Raw genomic sequence first — 20,766 nt, 5'->3', positions numbered from 1 at the left:
AGGAGCAGCCCTGGACCATGTATATGGAAGCTGTTAAAGTCCTGGGGACCACATCATTACCTAGGCTGGGACTCGTAATGCTCCAGGCAAAAGCCACAGAAGAATCAGGCAGACTCTTGGAGCAGCCACCCAGAAAATCTGACTCGCTAACCAATGTATAATTAAATAACACCAAGGAACTTTTAAAGATTAGACAACTGAATCAAATCAATGCTTAAGAGACTAAAAATGACAAACATACATTGAGGTTACAAGTAGAGATTAGAGGAATATTTAGCTGGAAAAGATAGAAGGAAAGAAGAAAAGCGGATTGATTTCAGGCTCCAAGTGAAGTAACGAATGAATAATTGTGAAGCAAGATTGGGATGTGCCGATTTATCTTGCTCCACGCTATAAAAAGGCAGTAAATGTAATAGATATTCTTTTATAAAAATAATTTTTAAAAGGTGGCATAAAATCAGCCTGAGGAATTTATTACCACAGGGCAAGGAGGGAATACTGTAGGGAAATAGCTTTACTGGCTTTCAAAAAGGATTAGACAATTATATTAACATAAATAATACCTACAGCTGGGAGAGCTACATGAAGAGTTACAAGGATAATCAGCCCAAAGGCATCACTCTCTTCCATTTGCAGCCCCATACTTGTGCCTTCAGGCAGGGTCTGCCTTTCTGAATCATTGTTGGAATTAAAAAGTCTGTAAAATTCCTATTTGGCCCTTACATGGTCTTGTGTGTGATGGGCGCCCAAACCATGGAGGGAGCACTGGTTCAAATCCTCCTCAGAAGTTTTGGGCCATGCCAATGCCAGTGAGCAAGCCTACAGTTTTGTCTGGTACAACAACTGGTGCTTCTATTTCTCTAGCAAGCTGGAAAGCTAATGAGCACAGCAGCAAGTTGCTTACTTTAAGCTCAAGAGTCTTTCTCCCTCTAAAGTCTGACCCAGCTGTGACTCAGTCTGCTCCTATGAATGAAGATAAGCACCAAAAAACTCCATCTTTGGTCTTCACACTCAGACCACCATGAAACGCACAAACTTTGACAGAGATTCATTTCTTGTAAAGTGGCTTTAAAAGCCACCCTGTCTTCAACAAATCCCTGGTGCTAAAACACAGCCCAGATTTTTAACATCCACTGTTCCAGTAACTGAAATAGTTCCAAAATGTCACTGCAAAAAACCTGGAGTCTTCTCACATAGCTCTAGTCAAGTAATAACATTCACTCTTTAACCAAAAATCTCCTCGAAGCTTGAACCCATCCATAATTCATAGAATCACCTCCCTTGACCTGCTGGCCACGCTTCTTTTGAAGCGGCCCAGGATACAGTTGGCCTTCTGGACTGCAAGCACACATTGTCAGATCATGTTGAGCTTCTCATCCACCAACACCCCCAAGCCCTTCTCCTCAGGGCTACTCTCAATCCATTCTCCACCTAGCCTGTATTTGTGCTTGGGATTGTCCCAACCCTTGTGCAGGACCTTGCAATTGCCCAAAATCACTTATGGAGCGGCTCTAAACCATATAAAAATCTCCCAGTCAGTTAAGACTGGGCACAGCACAAGTGTCACCTCCCAGTTTGATACGCCCTTGGGAACTGCACATCTAGTATGGTGCTGTCAGCTCTTACAATGTGTGATGTTTTCATAAAGCCTCACCTGATGAAAACAAAAGATTGCATGAGAATCTCAGCTTTCATCTAAAATAAATAAAAAACAACTCCCAAAATAAAACAGGGAGTTACTGACACTCGTGGTGAAGAGAAAAACTTGAAGAACCAGAAATGATCAGAACCAGAAGGCAAATAAAAGTCATTCTAATGCATATTCTTACACGACAAACAAAAGGCCCTCATGATTCTTTAGGTGAAATCCCTTCATTTGGGACGGAGGGGAATCCACATGCTGATTCAAGAACACACAACACATGACTTCACACCATCCTCCAAGCGTTCTCTCTTGGGAAACACAGATCCTATTTTAACAGAAAGGCCTACAATATCAAAGAACAAGGGAGGGGACAGTCATAAAAAAAAAAAAAGCTGAAATGCTGCCAAGCAGAATGATTTTCTAAATACTTGGTGACATTTCTCAGGAGCCACTGCCTGCCTTTGATCATCACATGAGCACTCTGGGTGCTGGGGGCAGGATGATGCTGTGCTTGGTTGAGGTTCCTGCAGCAGAGCTCAGTCATTTCCGTCTGTGCACAGAGACTCAGAGGAGCAAATGCCTTGGACTGTCACTACATCCTGCCAGGTGTCAGGCGTAGCCAGAAAGAGACAAATATGAACAAAATCAGAGGTTTTCTTCAGTCTCTTAGCACTGAAGCCTAATGTGTCCAGTAATCCCAAAAGCTCAAGAGAGGGGAAAGTTGAATCTCACAGAGGACAATGTTTTCCCATCTGTCTTCCATGAATATACTCGATGGGAAGTTCTGTCCTCCTCCCCTGATGCAGAAGGATGTGCCTCAGCCAGACAGGACTTGAGAAATGTGAGAACAGGCTTTTGAGCTCAGCGAGAAGAGGCATAAGAGTCAAAGCAGTAGCTCTCCTTGGGTCCAACCCCCATCACAGTTTACTCTGCAGCAGGCATGAAACAGAATTTGATCCTGCCTCGCAGGAGGGTTTTCCTCCCTGTGAAGGCAGGGGACACTAACCACTTGCAAATCAAATGTGAAACTTGATGATTTTAAACTGAAAGAGGATAAATTTAGATTACATATTAGGAAGAAATACTTTTCACCACTGTGAGGGTGGTGAGACACTGGAGCAGGCTGCAGAGAGAAGTCATGGATGCCCCATCCCTGAAGGTGTTCAAGGCCAGGCTGGACGGGGCTTTGAGTCACTTGGTCTAGGGGGAGGTGTCCCTACCCATGGCAAGGGGATGGAACTAGGTGATCTTTGAGGTCCCTTCCAACCCAAACCATTCTACGATTCTATGAATCTATGCAGAAGGCTCAGCCATTACAGCTCTTGCACTTTGACTGTGATTCCCACAATAGCTGTTTTTTTTCCTGGGAAGTCCGAGCTCAAGCTGTAGCTCAGACAGTAACCAGGAATCTTAGCTTTCAGATGAAAAAAAAAAAATTAAAAAAATGTTCTGGGAATGCCTGCTCCACACAACTCAGGGCTATACAGAGATACGTGAGCAAGCCCTGAGGTAGCTGCTACCTAGCCATGTCAGTGCTGTGCTCCCGGGCACAAGGCAGGCTGCTCCAGATCCTCAGGTGAGATCAGCTAAGTGTTCGTGTGGGTATTTCTACTGTAAACATACATGAGGCCTAAGCAGTGTTTACTTCTCACATTCCTAAAGACTGACTTCCCCTTAGAGACCCTATTTATTACCTCTGAAGGCTCAGGCTGTCAGCCGCATCCTCCAGAGTGAATAACTACCTGCATTTTCTGCAAAATTGAGCACTGTACTTCCACTGCAGAAGAACTGTAATGGCTCCATCACCTTGCAGAGTACGTATAGCCATCTTTGAAGTGCTATTTCTTTTTTCTTGTTTGCTGCTTCTGTTTTCTTTTGGGGGTTTTGTTCATTTCTTTTTTGGTGTTTTTTTGGTTTTTTTTTTTAATCAAAGAACCATATGAATATTTAAGAACCTCAGCCTTCTTTGCAGCTACAGAAAATAAGTTTGAAAAACATTATCAAAGGCTCAGAAGAAAACAAAAATAAAAATGGCATAGAAAGATCTTGGTACTATTTAAAAATGCAAGTACCTCGTAACAGATTAACCACAACCACCTTGTTATTGCATTGAAAGTCCTTCTGTTCATTGGGATTCTATCAAAATGCAGAGGTAGATACAATTCACAGCTAAATATCCCATGGGATGTGAGATATAATGGTAATCCAGGTAATGGTGCACACCTGCTCAGGATGTGCAGAACATCTCTCGGAATTTCTGTCTACGGGAAGAGCACTAACAACATCAATGCTTCCTCATCTTGCACTGGTATGTTGGCATCACTCGTGGTGGTGAAAGGGCAGTCCAACAGCATGACCTATGTATCTTTTTATCTACTCCGATAGGTCACTCGCCGCCTGAATAATCGGCCTTTTCTTCTATTTCCTGTGAGATATTATTAAAACACTTGTATCTGTGAATCAGACAAGCTTTAATTACTTTCCTCTCGTTTACAGCTTTGCATAAAATGCAAGCCATCAAGTCAAGTTGTTTTTCAGATTCCGTAAGCACACTAAACTTTCAGAACTAATCCTATAAACTAGATTCTCTGGGCTTTCAGAGCTTCCCTAATATGGTCACTAAATATCTGAGAGATGAGGACACCTCACAAATACTCAAATGAACTATAAACTCTTCAGACTCATCATTTAAAAAAAGTCAGAGACAAAAGATATGGCAGATTACAAACTGGTGCCAAGAGACAACTAAATTGCTTGACGAGAGCAGCAAAGATGTCTAGGACAGCACAGACAGAACAGTCAAATATGGTTGCAGAATTACAAAAGGGAGGAACGATACAGTTGTAAGGGTGACTAAGACAAAATTATCCAGTAGTCTGGTGATCTGTAAAATGGTTCTGAGGTGGCATTGCTCCATTTCTAAAAACAAGAAAATGTATTCAATCTGAGAAGCACATGAGTAACTTATCTGGCATTAGACATCCAGATCAAACTCAGCTTGTTGCTTATTCAGTGCTGCATAAAATTCTAGCTACTCTTACTGATGTCTCCGCAACTGTTTATATATTTAATCCAAGTCAAAACTTCCAACCTGAGACAGTGCTGCCATTTATGAGACCACATCTTGGATGGATGAATTCTCTATTAACCCTGCGCCAGATCTTGCGCAGAGCCTCTTCCCCTTCAGACCTAAGGGCTAAAGTTTATACCTGAAGACTCCTTTGACTTCATGGAACTTCACAGGCCAGACCAAATCAGTGCTGTGGAGAAACAAGCATACTAATAGAAAGAGGTTAAACTCTCTTCTCCTTCCTTTCACCCATCCATCATCTATCGCACCAGCACTTTTTTAACAAAGGTGGGGAATTTAGCAGACATTCCCCATGTAAGCAGCTCGCTTGTCCTAGTCAAGCAGCTGCTAAGCAGAGCCTGGACATGCATTCAGAAGCAGAGAATGCTTTGGCTCAAGCAGACAATTTCCTCTGGATGGTAAGGGCTGGAAAGACCTTTTGAACATGACTTCATAGTAAAAGTGACCCATGTTTCAGAAGACCAGTAACTCATCTGCTTTGTATTTGGCCATAATATGACAAGAAATATTTTTTCCCATCCATCCATTCAGATAATAAAGGGTTTGGCTTTATTATAACACAGCTGGGCTAGCTATATAATATGCTGGGCCAGAACATTTTCAACAAGATGTTCAAACATTATTAGTTTTGTCCTAAAAAGAGCAAGGTACTCGCTTGTCTTGTGGTTCACTAACTAAACAGATGTTCAAACACTAACAAAGGCATGCAATGTCCATTAGCTAAGCTGCCAGGGTCTTGGGAACTTCCATTGCATTGTACTCCTGTTCTCAGCAAGCGTAAGCCAGCATTGTTCCACCACATTTCCCTGTAATCGGAGCAAACAGAGCTGCTCCCAGCATGACAGGACTGGAACGAGTTAGGAAGATATCCCCGTTTCAAAGATCAATATCAAGAGGCACGTAGCATTACCGACTCAATTCTTTGTTTCTTGACTGCTAAAACCTGTGAGGCCTGTATGCAGCAAAGGTGACTGTGCTTAACTGTTATACAGTCATTTGTAATGCATGCTCATGGCCAACATATTTTACTCCTGAAACATGTTCAAACCTTAGAAGGAGAACTATTTCATTCTAAACTCTCCATAGCTCCCATATGGTATAGAAGCTCCCAGCTGTGTTATGTGCCAAGAGAAGCTGAATAAACTTTCACAATAATTATTAAAATTTTCCTCATTTCCCACATTGTATTGAGCCAGACGCTCCTTGTGTTTTTCAAGTAGGGCTCAGCAGAATAGTCTAAGACAGCTCTCTAACATTTATTGCTATGCACTGCTTAAGCCATCAAGGCACATCCATGCCATGGAGGTAACTGCATGAAAAGTCTGTCTGTTGAGCCTTAACTTCACCTCAAAGTCACCTACACACTGGAAGACTTTTTAGCCAGGCCCACAGCTTTCCACAGCCCCTTGAGCCAGCAATTATCACACCTCTTTGTCTTGCTGATCATGTAGTGATGATAAACGTTTTATGTTCAGGAGATGAACGCGGCATACTTTACAGCAAAATACCCATTGATTTCAAGGCATTTTTATGTAAGTGAATTCTTGAGTCCCATGTCAAAAGCAATAAAGCAGCAGCTCTTTGTTTAACAAGAATAAGACCAGGACCCTCAAAAAAGGAGGAAGCTGATAAAAGGAATGCAGATCTGCTGAGATACTGATATGAAGTATGATCCATGACTGACTTTACCAAGGTTGTGTCAGTGCGGTTATATCCATGCGCTGGGATCCTGCTGCTTCTTTTTAGAGAATGAGGGAGGTGGAGTGATCTCTGAACAGGAGGCGCAGTTTTTCCATAACCGACATTCACAGTATGCACACATTTCTGTCACAGTGTACCAGAGATATGTTCTTCATGTGGACCTGACCTGACTTCTTGTACAAATTAATCCTGTCTTCCTTTGCTATCAGAAAATTGTCATGTAGTAACAAGGAAAGAGGAATGCTGCATGTGCTCTGTGAAAAGATGGGTGACTAAACATATTTTTATGCAGTTTAGATTATATATCTGAGAGTGAGCTATCTCAGTTGTACAGAATGAGATCTTCCATAGAAGACTGTGATTTGCTGAGGTCACTGTGTTTCCTGGAAGGAGACAGAATTCTGCAATGCAAAGAAATCCTACTCTAGTAAATTTTGTGAATTTGGATGTATACTGTCCCGTTTTATTCTCCTTGAAAGCTGCATAATTCATGGGAAAGTATTCAGGAAGCCTAACCCTAGATAAGTAAAAGGACAAATTCTAACAGCTTTCAGAAGTCAATAGTCCATACATAGAGAAGATGATACAACAGATTTGATACTGGTAACTAAATAGTATCTGCAGTTAATTAGCTTGCAGCGTTTGAGATGTTGATAGATTTAAGAAAACAAACAAGACCGGAACAGTTGACATTTTATTTTCATGCATGACTAAATTGTATCATAAATCAGAGACCTCCCTATCAGCAGAAAAGCAGCACTGGCCCTGACCGCATCAGGGAGTTCCAATAGCACTCTGCATTCAACAAAACACTGCAGGAGCTCTTCTGAAACAGGAGCCTAAACTCACTTTCATCTTCTGACAAATCTCATCATTCCACTGTGTCACACAGACAACCGTCCTAGGGGTTCAGTCCAGAGGTAGGTCTATCACCACCATGGTCTGGCCTCAAGCAGGTGGGAGACAAGGCATCTCCTTGGGGTTTCATAGCTTTTCCACTCTCCATTTGCCATCAAAGCACTGTGCTTTCCTGGCCCCAGGGTTCCTCCTTAGCCCAGACTGAGTAGGATATATTTCACATCTTTGCTGAAGTAAATCACACAAATGCTTTGCATACTTGGCAAGCAATATCCTTCCCCAACCTCTTCTATAACTAGATGCCAAGTCATGCTGTTTTACCGACTCAAATGCTAAAAATCAGACCAGCACTTTCCATAAAGCCCACACTGCTCTAAGGCCTTAGTTTGAGGGGCTGGAGATTGTGTCTTTTATTCTGAGAGGATGGCTTAAAGTCAAACTGCCTCACCACAAGGCCCTTTAGGGGTTGTCAGTGCCCTTAAAGCAGTATTTTGTCACACACCCCACTCTAACTGTAAGCCACCCCTCATTCTTGGCTCCTGTGCACAGAAAACAAAGGATGTCAAACAAAGGTAGCCATGTCTTGCAGCAAGCTGGCTTCCACCAGCACTCTTCAGGAAGCAGAAGGCAAGAGTCAGTACAATGCTGCTGTTTACTGATCACAGTACGTTCTAACACATCTTGTAACACACATAGTAATTGCCCAGAGTTGCAGAGAGACAGCATTTCATTATGAATTGTTTGTGACAGGTGATAACGCTGTTGGCAATTAGTCCAAACTGCCATGCAAATCGCCAGTGGCAGCCTATTACCAGATATAGACCTGTGAGGAGAATCACTGTGAAAACAGACTGAGTGCACTGTTACCTTCAGGGCTGGCTGCCAGTTCCAAATGTCAGGGCTGTGCTACTGCAGGTCTCAGAATACCGTCCACCGTATGAGCCACTTGACATCTTAATAGACTTGCCAAAACAAGGAGGGTTAGCTATTCAAAACCCTGTCTCTCTCTTGCATCAACAAGTCACTTGTATTTTAAACACTGCTAACAGCACTCACTGACTATGCAGAAGGGTGATCAACACTCAGGAAAGCAGCCTTGCTTCTGTCAATGCCAGCATGATAAGTAAGGTGAAGAGGAAACAGAACAAAAATATTTAAGCCTTATTTAGTCTCAGCAAAACCTTGGGTAGTTCAACCTGATCTACTGCCAACCCGCTACATCTGGACTTGGTTTCTGATGAAAGTATCTACAGAAACAAATAAAGTGATATAATCCAGTCCTAAATAATGAGCAAAGCTTAGAAATAGTCTGTCATGACAAATGGAAACTCTGCTGTTTCAAATAGCAAGAACTCGCCCAGGGATGCAGTAAGAGAACTGCTATCAGTGCTGAAGTCCTGGCACTCTCTTCTTAAAGAGAATTACGAGGGGAATGGTAATGCTACATTTCAGTCAGAACAAAATGATACATTTCTACAACATATGTCATCTCAACAAGTTTATAACAACTCTAAGCCCAGAAGTCTCTCTTGCTATGACTATGTAAGAGTTGTCCCCACTCTGTTGATGGAGAAATTGAAGCACAGTCAGGATGTTTTTTCTGCAGTCCCAAAGGAAGCCATAAGCAGCCTGATGAACTGAGTCTACAGTGCAGTCAATTGCCAGTAGACTCCTACAACGACAAAGAGAATCCCTAATAATACAGCAAGCCTTCTCCTGGCCCTGCTTCTCTAAATAGCCAGTGATTTGGGGCTTCATGTCTACAATCAAGATATTAAGAGATAATTAATACGCTTGTACAGTGAAGTGTTGACACCCTTCAACGGACACACTCCACAAGCATGCCTAGAGAAGTGCATCAACATAATGAAGAAACTGGATGACTCAGAAGAGGACCACTCTCTACATAATAACCGTTCCATGACAACAGGATCTCGAAACCAGTCCAGGAATGAACAGAGGCCACCTCCATATCATAACTTTGTTGGACTGTATGAAACAAGTTAGCTGCCGAGTGCCTTGTGAAGAGGAACTGAAGACACACTCAAGGAAGCACCTTCCATCCAAGCTGGCCCTACCAGGAAAGAGCTTGGGTCACATCAGTGAAGCGGCTCTGCAGACGGCAGAGTGGAATCTGACATTGCTACTTCCCATGGTACACCAGGCCCCTGACTCGAGGAATTCAATATGCCTAGCAAGCAGACCAGGTTTTCTTTCCTCCCCAACACAAAAAGAGAAGACAAGGACACAGTACCTCACTATAACCCCTTCCTCCTATCCCCAACAAAATGAATAAAAACAGAATGCCAGCCGTCCTGCTGGAATGATAAACTGTGTCTCCCCACATACCATTTGTTAAGGAACCCCCAATACAGCTCGGATACCAGCAGGTCCAGGTTTCAAGAAAACTACAAAATTAGGATTTATCCCTGCAAGCGTTTAAATCTGTGCACATGATCACTTTCACTAAACAAAGTTAAGTGTTACCATAACTTTAAGGATGTAAACAGCTGCAATTGCAGAAGGCTTCTGAGGCAGAACACCACTTACACAAGTGCTATTGGACTTTACCAAACAGATTTAACTTTGCCCCTAACTTCCTCTAGATACTAACATTCTTCACAAATTCATAACAGTAAGTTTCCACAACAATTACATGATGTGTTCAGAGCAGAACTGTCCATTCCTAATTAACAACTTTACACATGCAAAAAGGTGGAATGCCACTCAGCTCTGAGTAGCCACCAAAGATACCATGTACCTGAAGCATTTATAGTGCGAAACTCTGACCTTTTTAATTTTTCAGAAATTTTAGATCTTGCAGAGAGCTCCAAGTTTTAATTATCTCTTCTTGACCCTCTACTTTCTATTTCCCAACAAGACCGGATGCCCAGTGCTTTCCAGCAGCGAGAATCTTCCCAAAGTACGCTACCAAAGCATGGCTTGCAAACCAGCATACACACACAGGAACTTCATAAAACATAATCCTCACTCAAGATAACAATTATTGATGCCATTGATTCTAAACATGGACACTTCCACATGAACAAACATGAGGGATAAATAGTAATGACAGGATCCACTTCACCTAACTAGAGTTAACCAAATGTCAGGCATCTAAACAGTTACTCTGCAGTCAATGGTGAGCGACAAGGGCTTCCAGAGGACAAGTCATCCTGTCCTAAGACAGTCACATAAGCTGGAATGAATCACCACATAGCAGTGCTTTTCTTTCTCTACTCACTATGGAAAGAGCCCAGAAAGATAGGTTTTTGTTTGTTTGTTTTTACACAGAGGAGTGAGGTTTACCTCCCCCTTGGAAACACAGCAATAAAAACTCTGTCACAGCCTCAGGTGGTAATAGTTGAGATCACGACAACTAGCTAGCTGTCAATCATAGCACACAGGCAGTAGCCCCCATTTGCAGGGCTGCTCTCATTCCCTGCTACATGGAGATGCTTAATCCTTTACAAAAAGAAAGGGAACAACGAGCACTGAACAGCCATGCAGATTTTTTTTCCCCACCAGAACAGTATATATATGTAATAAGGTAATGTCAGCTTGTAATCCAGTTAAAGTTGTGGGTTTTAAAGTTGTGGTTTGTGTTTTGGCAGAGAGGTTGTTTGAAACCAACCACATTTGGTGCAAATACCACAGCTGAAGGTGTCAATTCCAGACTGGAAATGTGGTTGTACTTAAACTATAGACCAGGCTATGCTGGAATATCTGGGATCCCATGGCATTAAGATAACTAATCAAATGCCAGATGGCACAGTCCCTTGGTGAAAGCGGCAGGTCTGGAACACTAAACCAGCAGTTTCATAACACAGTCACCCTTTCACCTTCCCAAAGGCCCCATGGAGGTTGTGTGGCTGAGTATTCAAATAAGACTAAAATCCTGGCACCCCTCTCTGCTCTGACACAGAGGAGGCCAGGGCCCTTTTCTTAAATGCTGGGTTTGGGTCTAGATTCCTCGGGGGAAATCTGCACCCTGGCTGCAGCCACAGTCCTAAGGATCGTTATTCATCACTGGTGGTCTCTGGATACAACCTCTTTGAAGTACTGGGGGATCTGGACAACTGTATCTATTATAAAATATTGTAACCAATAAAGTGTAATGCATTTGAACATAAACTGCTTAACAGATGCTGCACTGGACATCAGAGATGGTAAGGAGTCCTCTCAGCTCACTACACAGTTATCGGAAGAGTGCTGATTTATTAATTTCCAACCTATTTTACTGCTCCTGTGTTAACAAACCCCAATTAGCTTTTCTAATTGTAAATCAGGTTGCACTCCAGACACAGTCAATATTATTAGCTGTATCTAAGAATCTGTTCTGGCAGATCCTTTTCATTCCAATGTTGACAGAGACAAAAATACAACACCAAGAAAAGGAAATCCAGATTAAGTCCATGAAAGATTTATGTACATTATTGATCACATAAATCCAGAGACAGGACTAAGGAATGGAAATGGAATAAGGTGTTTTCTGAAGTAACATTTTAGGTTATGATCATTTTTGCACCGTCCTGATCTATTTAAAGAGGCGGCAAAGGCCCTATGCCTCAAGATAACCCCCCACTTTCACAGAATAACCATGCTGCATTCTTTATTTAGGATCTGATTTTGCAGTTTCATACACAAACAGCCTTTTCACAAGCAAGTCCATTAACAGCAAGGCAGTCGCACATGTAGGCAGGGATTTCTCTTGCAAGCAAGGGTTTGCAGGCACTGTTAGTATGTGTTTGTATGTTCCTATTAAATTGACACTTACTATTGTGGTCTCTTAATTTATCTAACAACCATTTCAGCTCATGTAACAAGAACACCCTTAAAATACATTTTTATTTTTACTTCTGGTAGCACTTTCATACAAATTGAGCGATGTTATCTTGAGCTACAGGGTGTGGTATTAATTTGAGCTCTAGAATGTCAACAGGAGAAGAAAAGGCAGTTCATCGTAGTAACAAAACATCCCATTATCAGTCTACAAAATACATGTGGCATTTAGAAGACAGTGATCCTCATATCCTTGTGAACTTTCGCAAGGATCTGTTACAAAATGCCATGAGCAACTGACAGATTGCTGTACTGTTGGGACAGAAAGAAACTGGCTTCCATCAACAGTCTTGTGACCTACAGCACAGATAACACAGGACTGAACACCCTCCAACAACGATGCAGCCCTGCACATCAGAAATCCACATCACACTTGGGGCTCTTAAGTTCAAGATCAATACATTGTTTGTCTTAATAAAACTAAATTACTTGGATATGAGAATGTTTCTCACAGATATAAAATACCATACAATTTTTTCACTGATCAGCAGACAAATTAGTTCAAGTCAATGATGCGAGTTGACACTTATGTAGCACTGGACATCTTCAAACGGCTGTGCAAACATTAAATTACTTTTGCTGCATTTGTACAAAATAGGTACATGTTGTTAGGCTTATTTTTACACTGGGGAAACAAAGAAGCACAAATTGAATTTTTTAAAAAGCTGCTGTGCTTGTTTAATTTTGCTTCCGCTGGAATAAATGGAAAAATTGTCAGTGCCAGATTCGCATTTGCATCGGCATCGGGTCCTTGTATACCCCCTCTGGCAGGGTAAAAAGTCTAGCTTTAAGGATCTTGACCTTGCCAGGCAGTGTGATGAAGCCTTAGTGGAACTAAGAATTAGGCTTCCGTCAGCTTGAATGGGAAAGGATTTACACAAGCGCTGTATGCTTTTGAAAATCCTACCCACAATAGCTACATGATTTGACCAACGTGACACAACAGGCTTGTGACAGAGACTGTTTGTCAACTCAGTTTGTCTGACATTAGTGAGCAATAGACCAAATCAGCCTCTCTGAATATGTTTCTAGTTTGAAAGACGGCTCAGTCACACAGAAAACTTTAAATTATTTTTAGAGGATATTTTGAAAATAGAAATAGGTGCAAAACACTTGATCTGATAGTTCTGCTGAACATCCATAACTAAACTGCTTAAAAGTGAGTACTGTCCGTGCTAAGCTACTTTAAGGGGAAAATGAGATAGATCTGCAGTGGGTGTCTGCTGTAACAAGAAGGTGATATTAACCGAGTTATTTCATTAATGTATGTGTAAAAGATGGACAAAAGAAAGGCTGAAGAAATCTTTTAGAAAGAAGACTCCAGAAAAGGATCCTGGCTAAGAAGATGGGCCTGGATGGAGGACTAAGGCTAGCTACCCTTGCTGGGTATGCGCTGCATTCACTGTACATGGATAGTTATTTCCACTAGCTTCCAGCATGATTAAGGCTGAGAGATGCCCTGTGTGTGAATATGTATGTATGACTTACGACTGAAATGCTGTTTCAAGAAAACCACCCAAGTTTGTTTAGAACTCCATCAGTTCAGTAAGTTGTTCCCCCCATCCTCCCCCTCCGCCCCCAACCAGTGGTTACACTTTAACCATGTATGGAAGAGATTTCAGAGGTCTGAGTCATTAAAACCTACAGAGAATAAAAGAACTTGGCAAATATGAAAGAAAAGCATTTTAAATGTCTCTGAGACAGCCTGCTCCCCCTTGCTACTGAAGATGTGGTAGATGAGTTGCCATTTATGTGTAGGAGCTGACAATTTGAAGTTTTGGACAAGTCTTAATTAAATGCAATGTGCCCCAAAAACGGTTCAAATACAAATTATCATGTCAAAAACTGTGGGAAACTTTTTTTTTATTTTTTTGATAAGATAAAAAAACCCAAACATTTGAAGTAGTAGTTTTGTGTGTTATCTGCAGACAAACTTCCTGCCAAATATTCTTGTCCCTGCCAAAAACTATGGTATTTTTGGATAGTTTCTTATTTACAACTCTTTTGTATGCATGAAACAGTGATGTTTTGCCATTTTTAGGAGTGGCTGATCACATGAAAAGCTCTAACGCATTTAAAGTTACAATCTCCTCTCACAGCACACGACTTGACTTCTGGGCAGAACATTACAGCAGTCTTCCTCTTCCTATAAGAAACAGACATTCCAGGAAGAAAAAAAACAAAAAAAAACCAAATGCATTACTTTGAGAAAAGATCCAGGATACAAGAAATGTTGTGTGGAAGCTCACACAACGATAAGACAGTACCTGTAAGCATGTGGAATTTACCAGGGACAACATCCTGCTCCTGGTAATCCTGTAAGATGCGAATAGAATTAATAGATATGTTTTTCCCCCCTCTGTATTTTTAGAAGACATTTATCCAGACATCTACCAGATCTGCCTTTATGAAAAACAGATTTTCTGATGACACTCAAATTTCGAAGCTTTTAGGATGTTCCCATTCAGAGCGTTGCCAAGTAATCACAATTCAGTGTGATGTTTCCTCCCTGAAGATAATTCAGCAGGGTTCAGATTCTCAAAGAGCTCATTGAGGAACTGGGATTCAGGAAATCTGAGCTTTATTCCCAGCCTTCTGCCATCACTGCACTGCAGTGCACTGTCTCATTTTCTCAATTAAAAAAACAGAACTAAAACCACCAGCCTCCTTTTCAAGCACTTAAAAAATTGATCAATACTCTATAAAAGCTTTGCATTTTTATCACCATGTTAAGTACTCAGTCCCTCCACCTCAAAACAATCAGATTTTGCCAATTATTTGCTGTATTCTCCTGGAATATTCCAGCTAACATTTGCACCAATTCAACCACAGCAGCATTTCTCAGGAGCAGAGACTTCACTCACTCCTGTGTCAATCCAGAATAACTGATTTCAAACACAATTACTCCAGGTCTCAGTCCTATTGCTGTAAATCCAAGTTACGGTCCTCATCATGGGATCTGATCCATGCCAGTACTTGCAGACATACAGATCCCAACCAGAAAGAGTGCCTTTGCTGAACCACAAAAAAAAGTGGGATGAATAACGCAGAGAAAGACAGGTCCAAAGCAATTCCTAGTGTCATTTGATTTCTGATAGCATCATTAGTGATTCTTTTACACCTATGAATCCCACCTTCCCTCCTACCCCAGTCATTCCCTGATTCACGACATGAATAAATTGGAAAGAATGAGAATACCAAGTATATTGAAAGAAAAAAAACTCCTATACCTTTTAATTACTTCATGTATGACAGTCTTTCTATGCATGCTATCCACAGGAAAGTATATCCTTACAGATAATTAGTACTCTCTTCCTAAAATACATTCATTTCATATAATCTTTAAACAATCATTCACACATCACACAGAAAATCATATATTTAAACAATACTCCCTACAAATCTTTTCACATTTTACCTACTCTCCCTTAGTCATTAATGACCCAAATTTGCTCTTTGCCCATTTTTCTTCAACTTTTTTTACTCCGACATCTGAATCAGCAGAGTTGAAAATTATTTTGTCACACAGAATATATCAGGACACAAAGTGAGGGTGAAGACTCTGAAAAGGTATCCAAGAGTGAGCTGCAAAACAGATTAGCAAAGATTTGAGAGGCGAAAAGCTTCTTATAACCTGGCAAAATGATGACAGGTAGACAAAGAAGAAATAGGCTTCACAGTTTATTCTGTGTGAAAATTCAATGGGTCTTACAAGTCAGAACTCAGAACATACAACAGTGGGAATACAGAAACTAATCACGTCAGGGGCTGGATGGGGTTTCTTGTATGACAGGACACCCCTGCGTTATGTGCTCTTGGCCCTCTTGGAGAATCTACCACATACAGAGACAGCAGATTTTAATGGAATCTAAAAATAATTTAGAAAGTTACATTAAAACATATTCATGTACTAAACATTACTGTAGCTTGCCTAGTAGGGGACATCAACATATAAATCTCTACTTCCTTCCATTCAGATGTTACCAGAACTTACAATCAAAAAGAAGACACAAATATATCAGTTCTGTGGATTAACTGGAGTAAAGAGAAGTAAAACACACATGCTCTATGTGGTAGATGTGACTGTTTCCTAATAAGGCTTTCAGCAGATCTTTAATTCAGCATATGCCTTCTTTATGGAATAAATACAGATGATGCAGTTACCTGAAATAATCTGCTTTTGTGTTTCAGTATTTTTATTACAGCATTATCTAGAGGTCCAGTCAAATCCTATCTCTAATGCACTAGGTGTGTATAAGACTATAGACCTTATCAAACTAGTTCACAATCAATACAGACAAATGAAGCATTATTACATTCACAGGTGGGGAAACTTAATGCAGACAGATCAAATAACATGCTAGAGATCACACAGAGTGTGTTTCGCAGATTCAGCTATTAAACTTATTCCTCCTAGTGAGCCCCAGTTCACTGCCAAAGCTCGTTTTCATCAGCCACAGGGCAGGCTGGACGATGCTGCTGTGCCCACTTACACCTGCATCTAGTTATTTCTCTCTCTCGTTGGCCATTAACTATAGGTGTGCAAGACAGTAAACTATCATATGATGGTCATATAAAGAGGATATTTTGCATAAGGGGAGACGATTCAGTCACCTCAGAGGAGTCTTACAAGAGAAATTTCTCCTGTAGGACAGGCGAGAAGCTCTCCATGAGGTGCTTTAAAAGCTATTAAGCACGCTCTGTGTTATGGCTTTTCCTCTAAATGACTGCCTCTAAATGTTTGCCTCAGGAAGTTGTGGAATAACAAACTTTGTCATTTAAACTTCAAGGAAATAATCTAGAAAAGCTTAACAGGAAACTGAGGCATGGTGTTCAGTATTGTTCAGCCCCCTGAGCTCAGACCATTAACAGCCATCTCCAGTCACTGATGGGAGAACTGGGAAGGCACTCGTGGGTGCTTGAGAAAGCCCTGCAGAGTAGGATTCCACTTGGGAGCAGCAGCAGGTAGCCCTTTATTTACAACAATATACAATATAGCTCCAGCCTTCCATAATAACCGTAAGTTACTAAGCAAGATGATGAACACCTAAAGGAAACATTGAAGTTGAAGTCCATGATAAGAAAGAGACAGGGTTACTATCTTCAGCTATCACCCAAATGAACCTAAATAAAAAAGCGTTTTTTAAATGATCCTGGAGTTACTGCAACTTCTACCTGCTTAATTTAAGCCTGGTTTTCCCAAGCATAACAGACAGGCTCAGAGCCTGGAGCTATGTCAGAATGAAACCCAGATTAGCTGGGTTTTAATTTCTCAAGCCAAAGCCTATAAAAGAACTCTGGTACCCAAGAGCAGTTGCTGGGCAGTGCTAAACAACAAAAGCTAACTGTGGCCATAGGAATGCCCAGAGTAGCCATTCCCTGTTTTGGAGAAGCACAGGCTATTTTTGCTGCCATGCACATCTCAGGTGAGGTGAACATTGCAAGGACAGATACAGGTGATTACTGGAGTAGAATAAAATTGGAAAACAAAAGTGAAGATCCAGCTCAAGTATCAACCACAGTGCTTGTCTTAAAGTCCAAGTGTCTGCATGCTCACAGAGACCGGAACTTTTAAAATGAAAGGAATTCTCCCATATTTATGCCAGCATAACCAAGAAAGACCTAACCCTAGGTCTCATTTAACATGTTTTAACTGTGCTATTAATTATTGAGTCAAATCATCAAGTTTGAGTCTGGCCCTAAACAGTTCCAGCTGCAGCAGAGAAATCTAGAACCAAACCCAAACTTTAAGGCTTAATGTCAGTCTTGATTTTCTGTTAAATTAAGACAATATTTTCACCCCTAAGTATATTATTAAGCAGGCTAGAAGTTGTGCCAATCTTACTCCTAGTTTTATTAAAAAATTTCTCAACTTGAATTTGCAGTTAGACACAGGGCATCTCTTTTACTTTTGTTTCAGGATGTTCATTTGGGGAAATTTAACAGGCAAGATACGCCTATTTGAGAATGGAATCAATCAGGAATGCAGTTACAACAGAAAGAATTTCAGCAGACCATAAAAGAGAAAGAGAGGAAAAAAGAAAACCCTGCTACAAGAATAGTCTAGCAAAATGCAACTGTAGTGAGCTTGGGCTGCTTCCCAGTACTCCAGAGGGAATTCTGCTATTTGCTGAGTTTAGTGAATGTAATCTAGTGCCGAAGGAAAACCAGAAAAAAAAAAAAGTGCCGCTGCTTTCACCATTTTCTCAGTCCTGCTTTGTATGAGAAAGCATATGAAAGACAGAGAAATTATTGTATTACTGTGAAAGCAGACAGAAACTTGCAAAGCAGATGTTCTAGCACACATAAGAGGAACTCATTAGACACTGAATAAAACTATATAACCAGGATTTAAAAAAAAAAAAGAAAGGCACTCAACAGGCAGAGATATATCAAGAAATAGGGGGCTCAAAAAGTAGTTTGGAAACAACATCTGTAGTGACAAGCAAGTCTCATTTTGTTATGCAGTAAAAGGGAATCAATACTTTCCACTACACATCATACACAACACCATCTTTTCTCCAAGAATTTCAGTACGTAACTTTAGGGAATTTATAAATCATTCAGAGGAGATATAAACAGTTAACAGGAAATCTAAAATGAAGTAATTCAAACAGAATCTACCTCCAAAACCAACAGATGCTCCACAAGTTATTTATAGCAGAAAATTTAGAAGAAATTGGAAAGGTCTTAAATCTTCCGAGGTTTTAAATACTTACTTCTTGCAGCCAAAATCACATCAGTTGAACATCCAGGAAAATTTTTTAAAAGCTTGCATTAAAGAGCTTGACTAGCTGAGAACATGATGTAACCTTTCCTTTGGACCGTCCTGCCATAGGCGTTTACTCATTCAACAGAAGCACAGAGCGTGATACTGTCGTGCAGCCTTTTACGTAGGGATGCCAAGGAGGAGGGAGGGAGGGGAAAGCCCTTCCCCAAAGGTTTTAGTTCAGCCCACTCATTAAAATACAGAGTGGAAACAGCTGCTGTAGAAAGGAAAAGAACATCCAGGCAGTTTTCGATTAAGTTTCTGAGGTGTAAAATGGTTTTGTTCTGGAATCTCAGTAAGAAAAACAATTTTTCTTCTGAATTTCATTCTTCCTCTACATTGCTCTTAAAGAAACTGGCTCTAACTCAGCTCAGAAATAAGTATAACATAGTGGATGGTCAACTCTGTTTTCAAAATCATTACATCACACTGTGGGAAAACAGATCCCTAAAAGATCCTCCCTCTCCTCCCTGCAAGGACTAGTACGAGTACACGTGTGTTTATAACGCTTAAATCTTCATGTAATGTAATACCTCAAATCACTGCACATCAAGAAGTCTCAAGCAAATAACATTTCCAATTGATAGCATGCCTCTTACAGATTACCACCTCAAAGTTAAAACTAGATAAGGAACAGAGGAGGGTGGCAAGAACAATGAAAGCTTCTCAACTGTTTCTTGACATGGAGACACTGAATAAACGAGGACTCTTGAGGCTGAGAAAGCATTGGCAGAGGGGGGATGAGAGAGCTCTACTAAATCTCGAAAGGCACCAAAACCTCCAGTCTAGGAATGGCGGCTCATTCCTTCTGGTAACACAAGACCTAAGGGGCACTGAAAGAAATCTTTAGGCACAAGTTTTAAAACAAACAAAAGGAAGTACTTTTTCACATCATACGTAACGGGATTGCAGAGCTATTGCCCCAGGATCTTGTGGAGCTCCACTGTGTGAACAAGCTCAAAAAATTAAATTCAAAACAACTGAAAGAACAATCCTAAGCTAGAACTCTTAGCTTGGGAAGTTATTAACCACAAGTTACTAGAATCATAGAATCATAGAATTGTTGAGGTTGGAAGGGACCTTTAAGATCATCGAGTCCAACCTTTAGCCTACCCTGACAAGAGACACTTCTAAACCATGTCCCTAAGTGCCCCATCTACTCTTTTTTTAAACACCTCCAGGGATGGTGAATCCACCACCTCCCTGGGCAGCCTATTCCAATGTTTAATAACTCTTTCAGTGAAAAAGTGTTTCCTAATATCTAATCTAAACCTCCCCTGACGTAACTTGAACCCGTTTCCCCTCGTCCTATCACTTGTCACCAGGGAGAAGAGGTCAGCCCCCATCTCTCTACAACCTCCTTTCAGGTAGTTGTAGAGGGTGATAAGGTCTCCCCTCAGCCTCCTCTTCTCCAGGCTAAACAACCCCAGCTCCCTCAGTCGTTCTTCATAAGGTTTGTCCTCCAGACCCCTCACCAGCTTTGTAGCCCTTCTCTGGACACGCTCCAACACCTCAATGTCCCTCTTGTAGCGAGGGGCCCAAAACTGAACGCAGTACTCGAGGTGGGGCCTCACCAGTGCCGAGTACAGGGGGATGATCACTTCCCTAGTCCGGCTCACCACACTATTCCTGATACAGGCTAGGATGCTGTTGGCCTTCTTGGCCACCTGGGCACACTGCTGGCTCATATTCAGCCGGCTGTCAACCAACACTCCCAAGTCCTTTTCTGTCAAGCTGCTTTCAAGCCATTCTGCCCCAATCCTGTAGCGCTGCATGGGGTTGTTGTGTCCCAAGTGCAGGACCCGGCATTTGGCCTTGTTGAACCTCATACCATTGGTCTCAGCCCATCAGTCCAGCCTG

General features: G+C 41.3%; 1 protein-coding gene across 17 annotated transcripts in view; it reads right to left on the bottom strand.

Annotated features, from left to right (window-relative positions):
- SORBS1 (sorbin and SH3 domain containing 1) overlaps positions 1–20,766 on the bottom strand; it is a 174,820-nt gene that overhangs the window by 97,128 nt on the left and 56,926 nt on the right. For 8 of the 17 annotated variants that reach the window (XM_074590496.1, XM_074590481.1, XM_074590491.1 and 5 more), the window contains exon 1: positions 18,857–19,032. The exons of 4 other annotated variants lie outside the window; for them this stretch is intronic. The gene's annotated coding sequence lies outside the window, so the exon portion shown is untranslated. Of the gene's footprint in view, positions 1–18,856; positions 19,033–20,766 lie in introns of those variants that run through there. 5 more of the 17 variants (XM_074590485.1, XM_074590500.1, XM_074590479.1 and 2 more) reach the window with 1 other exon arrangement.

The sequence above is a fragment of the Larus michahellis genome, chromosome 6, assembly GCF_964199755.1.
Source record: "Larus michahellis chromosome 6, bLarMic1.1, whole genome shotgun sequence".
Lineage (NCBI taxonomy): Eukaryota > Metazoa > Chordata > Aves > Charadriiformes > Laridae > Larus > Larus michahellis.
The sequence above is the reverse complement of the archived record's forward strand: the minus strand, read 5'-3'. Positions and strand labels throughout refer to the sequence as shown.